The sequence below is a fragment of the Sparus aurata genome, chromosome 22, assembly GCF_900880675.1.
Source record: "Sparus aurata chromosome 22, fSpaAur1.1, whole genome shotgun sequence".
NCBI lineage: Eukaryota > Metazoa > Chordata > Actinopteri > Spariformes > Sparidae > Sparus > Sparus aurata.
Window position 1 is genome coordinate 10,821,107 of NC_044208.1, and position 5,448 is coordinate 10,826,554.

Sequence of the window (5,448 nt, forward strand, 5' to 3'; positions counted from 1 at the left end):
CATCACACGTTGCAATGTGTCTGACGAAGACATCCTTGAAGGATGATGAATCAGCATCTGACAGAATGCTGCTTTCCACTTTATTTATTTCTTTCTCTTCGTCAGTCGTGACCGACAAAACTGAACGTGTAATGAATGCGATCTTGTCTGTTGTGAACACTTCTCTCTGCAGTCTCTAATTAATTTTCCAAACCCAGGGCGATCCATGCCCGAGGAGTTAACCGCAGCCTCACTTTATGCTTTGGACTCTAATTTTATCTATTAGATCTAATTGGAAGGTAATTTCCACTGCTGCCACAGGACACTCATGAATGCACACACTACACACTTGCAACATCAGTTTCCAACCAGATGGTGGTTGATCATGAGAACATGAAAGCATCAGCGCCTGATGAGTGTGTGTGTGTGTGTGTGGGGGGGGGGGGGGGGGGGGGGGGGGGGGGGTGGCGGGCGAGAGGACAGAAGGTTGAAGAGGTTGACTTGCATTTTATATTGCCAGATGCTTCCCTTCTGCCTCTATCTTGAGCAATGTGTTGGTACCAACATATGAGTCTCAAACTTCTCTTTTGTGAACATGAAACTGTCTGTACCATGAGTCAGAATCGAGACAAGCAAGACTTAAATATCCAATAGTTTATCAACCTACTGTTGTAAGTTTTGTAAATGCGAATCAGTCTGAAACTTCTTGGCTCCTTTTTGATTTCAAAGAGATGTTATCAACGGGCACAGTCGAAAATGCCTCTGGACTCAATCGGGAAGACCTTCAACCAATCAGGGCAACAGAATGTTTGAAGCAGTGCTGACTAACCCCCTCTAGTCAGGGGGTGCATCATTTTAACCCTTACCTAACCGGACTCGGAGCACAACATGTCAGCTTTATTTTCTCTCCTAATCATAGTTTACTACTATCACTGATACAAAGAGCAGCATGATTCACAGTCCGCTGCCTCTTTGTTCCTGTTGTTATAAAGTCATCACCTCAACATTACATCTACTAGCTACCGATCCAGACAGGACAGAGTAGGTAGCCACCAGTTAACACAAATGCTCGTTAAACTGAAACACCAGCAGTGCAGTAGCTTGCTTGCCTTATGAAAGTTGGGTTGAACTTTTAATTTAGGCTTTGTAGATCTGCCACTGGGGAGTGCCCCTGCCATGAGAGGGTGTACTTGGTCCACAAAGGTCTTTGTTTGGGTGGTGTGCGTCAAACGGCTTCCACACAGGTGCCGTGACCCAGGGATTCACAGCAGAACTGATGTTACTCACGTCGCCCATCAGTGGTTTTATTGTGGTGGCTGATCAGTGATGATTGCCATCAATTTGTACAACTCTGTTGCCAATGAAAGGAGCACCAGCAAACAAGTTGCAGGGATAGGAAACAATGCTGAATTTAGCTCTTAGCATGCCCCCACACAAAGGTTTTTTTTTTCTTTTTTCTGTAGCATAAATGATCGGCAACTTGCGTTTTAATGTCTTACCCTAGGTTGTAGAAAGACAACTGAACCATGAATCCTGACCCTTCACCGCATTGCAATTCAGTGTCATCTGGTCAGGCACTTCAATGGCCAAACCAATAAAAACAAGCATTCGATTACATTCCTGAAATACAAGATCCTGTTTCAACTGCTGTGCAGTGTTTTGGCATCTAGTAGTCATAACGCCATCTGGTAAGCCCTCATATCCATGTGTCCAACTGGACTTCCTGGATCATATTTTTGTCTCATGATACTTTAAACCACATGTGCAGTGCAGAGAAAGTAGAAGTTTAAGTAGGTCCTCAATTTGCCCAGCAAATAAGTAGTGATACCTGTATACTGGCCGTCACCAAGATCTGGAACAGTTTTGCGGAGATACAGGGATGAATTTTGCTTTGACGAGGTCCAACAGGTTAAAACATTTTTGGAAAGTGCTGCTGTAGAGATTGCACAAAAACAATTCTCTTACCCTTGCTACTTCAAAATCCCTCTTTGCTCATATCACAGTCACTTTCCAGGGATGGCGAGCTCTTCATCTTTTGTGCCTGTTATTTTTCCAATGGGAGACAGATGTGGAGGCTGCTTTGTCATGAAGCATGGGCACCTCCTTGTAATGATTGTATTTGTCGCACTATAGTGATGTGGGGACAAAAGGGAAAGTCACAGTGTTTTCTAATGCCTTCAGATGGGTTCAACACGATGTATTTGCTCTGGCCGTGGCTTGAATGCGTATTCTCAGCGGCTCCCATCAGGGCTTATACAATAAATGGACCGACGTGCCTAATGGTTAAGAGCGGTATGAATAATTAGCACAGCAGGCCCTGTGAAGCGAGTTAACTCCTTACCTTTCCTCTCCCCGAGTTTCCTTTCATGTACTAGCTGGCCTGAGGGCCTGAGCTGTATTTCTGAGAATCATTAGCCGCAGTCGAGTCCTTTGAGATGACTCAGATTGCCGCTGTATGAAATGTTAGACGCCAAGTGATACTTTTTGTCACTCGAGATGATGAGAGTGGAGCGGAGAATGGGCGAGGGAAGAAATGGAGGGGAGGGAGGTAATGACAGGAGCCGAGTGAAAAGAGAAAGTGGACAAAAAGGAATGAGTCAGGCAGGCAGGCGGGGCGGGTTACAGTCTTTAAAGAGATCCATAGGAACTAATGGATAATGTCAGACAGAGCACCAGACCTTATAGAGAGTGCTTTGTGCAGCGTGTTGACAGATGATTCTGGTGAGAAGCCAACAGATTTAAATGATAAATAGAGGATTTAGTGATACTACACAGAGATCAATACATACACAGTAAACCGCTTTTTATCTCGCGCTTTCAGGAACCGAAAAAAACCCTGAAAAACGACCCTCTTCCTTCACAGCCTCATGACAAAAGACTTGAACATTTCTGCTGAGTTTCCTCTGTGTGTCCTGTATTCGTACCCTGTAGCTTCTTTCCCTCCTCCATCAACCTTTCTTTGATGCAAGAAATCTTCTAACTCTTCTTTTTCGTCATCTGTGCCCCGCTCTTTTCCCTCCATCCGCCTATACTCTCATTTCTCTTCCTCAAACCTGTCTTTGATCCAAGACGCCTTCTTCTATTCTTTTTTTTTTCTTTTTTTTTTCTGCTGACCACTGCAGAAGCTTTTGTCTGTGATTCTCGTCCCGGGCTTTTGTGAGCGTTCGCCATCCGAGGCCCTATGTCTTATCTCTTCTAATTACCGAACGCCGCCTTCTGTGTCGTCATCGTAGCGCTGAGAAAGACATAGCGGTAAAGAAGAAACAAAGAATGAAAAGGAAATTCTTGGCGGCTGAAACAAAGGGAAGTTTCAGTAAGGGTAGCCGCTCTGTAAAGTCTCTGCTGAAAGAGCGAGAGGCAGGGAATGAATCTGATGTTATTGTTCGCGCTGCCAGGGAGTCTCATATGCTGGCAGCGAGATGAAGCTGAAAAAACATGAATTTCAATTTCCAAACCCCGACCTGTGAGAGATTCTTTATATAAAAAAAGGGCTGCTGAAGGAAAGAGAGAAGTGAAAGATCATCTTTTGCTCTGTGATTTATGTTTGTGACCCGGCAGTTCCTGTTGGCAGAGGAGTGACCATACACATCACCGGAATTTAATTTTGAGGGCAAATTAGATCTAGGGGGGAAAAAAAATGAGACACTAAGCACTGTCGCGGCTCCACTCTCTGATTTAGGCAGGCAATACATTTTTATTAGTACATAAAAATCTTGCTTAGTGTCACTTTAATCCTCCGAGCTGCTTCGATTCTCCGGGTTTTCAGGTGGCGGAGACTTTTTCTGTCAAAAGCCCTCCCACTGGCCGAGTGAACTTCAGATTGCCGATCGATAACTCTGGACACGGGTACTCTCCGCTGAGCGACGCCCGCAGCCTCAGAAGCCTACCACGCAGAACACAAGATAAAACATATTGCACATGCATTAAGGAACACACACACACACACACACACACACACACACACGCATAGGATACATGTTGCCACAGTCAAGAGAGTCACCATTTATGTGAGCTTCTTCCTCCACCTCCTCGTTTTTATTCCTTTTGAATCCGTCAGCCAGAAGAAGAGGGGCAGGGAGGGAGGACAACCGGATAAAATGGCAGCCAGACATCTTACTTACCAGGGGAAATATAGTTTTCTTTACTTTGTGTGTTTGGGTTGTATGTATCACTATATAGAGCATGTTTCATGATGAAATTCCTTTTTTTTTTTTCGGACGACACAATATAAACTTTATGGATGAGACCACCATACATGCCGACATCAGGTGGTGAGAAGGAGGGAGATTCTAAGAGGTATTGGCTAATAGCCTGTCCTCGACGGCAGAGTAAGTACAAGGGTGTGGACGGGAAATTGCTTTTGATTATTCTGAAATTCATGCCGCACGGTAACATACTTGCCAACCCTCCCGATTTCCCCTGGAGACTCCTGTTTTTCATTGCCCTCTCCCTAGGGTCACAATTCTTCTGTATTTCTCACGATTCCTGACGATTTTTTCATACTTTTTCGTTATAATAACCTGTTTTTGGCTCTGAACAGTATGTGGTCTGCTGTACTGCTGCGCATCATCCCTCTCACGGTCTGAGAGATGGACAGAGGAATGGAGATTAGAAAGAATATTTAAACAAATGCCGGACGCCCCTGAAAGAGAAAATCACATTTCTCACGTAAAGGTTTTAAAGGAAAGAGGCTGTAATCACACCGCGCCAATCCCAGAGACCACCATTCATGCAGACAGGACCCCCAGCTCCCCACTTTGATTTTGAAATCGTCCCAGTTTTTGAGCTCTCTTGTTTGGCAAGTATGCACAGCAAAAGATGTGAAATTAACAGGAAAAAATGATCAAAAGTCAACATCTATAAGAAAAGGGGAATGTCTCGCACCAAGTGGAGTGAAATTTGCATATTTCTTCTTCTTGACAACTTTTTCACCTGTTTGCAGCAGCAGACGACACAAAATGCAGCACTTGAGTGAGACAAGTGACGCACCTCAGTCAGGATCAAATGCACACCTTTGCCTCTAGGTTGGGTTGCCAGGTACCACAACTCCCATCCCACACAGACATATCACTCTGTAATCAGGAGGTCCATGGGAGACATGACCTGTTGTGATCACAGTTGGCAGGGTTCAAATCAGGGAGAGTCCCTTGAACATGACATCAGTGTTTCCTTGTTGCCCTGGTCAACTGTGCAACATTTTAATGTAAAAATGCACCGTATACTTTCATAAACAGTCTGAACATTCTGCCTGGTTGCATTATATTATTTAAGGGGAGAAATGACAATGTTTTCAAACTTCAGGCTACATTTCTTGAGGAGGCTGATGTACAAAACAAGGAAAATTAACTTGTTTTTTTTTTTTTTGTTCGCGCCCACCTGCTGAACACTATCCTTTAAATTAATCTGCAGGGATGATTTATCACTGGGTTTGGTATTTTTTGTAAGATAAAGTAGTTCTTTACAGGCAGT

General features: G+C 44.2%; 1 long non-coding RNA gene across 1 annotated transcript; it reads right to left on the reverse strand.

Moving 5' to 3' along the window:
- Nucleotides 1-3,653: 3,653 nt before the first annotated feature.
- LOC115573511 (uncharacterized) lies at nucleotides 3,654-5,080 on the reverse strand. The gene is made up of 2 exons (XR_003982294.1): nucleotides 4,912-5,080; nucleotides 3,654-3,862 (listed from the first exon to the last, which is right to left on the reverse strand). It is a non-coding gene; the product is annotated as an uncharacterized LOC115573511 (long non-coding RNA).
- Nucleotides 5,081-5,448: the final 368 nt, after the last annotated feature.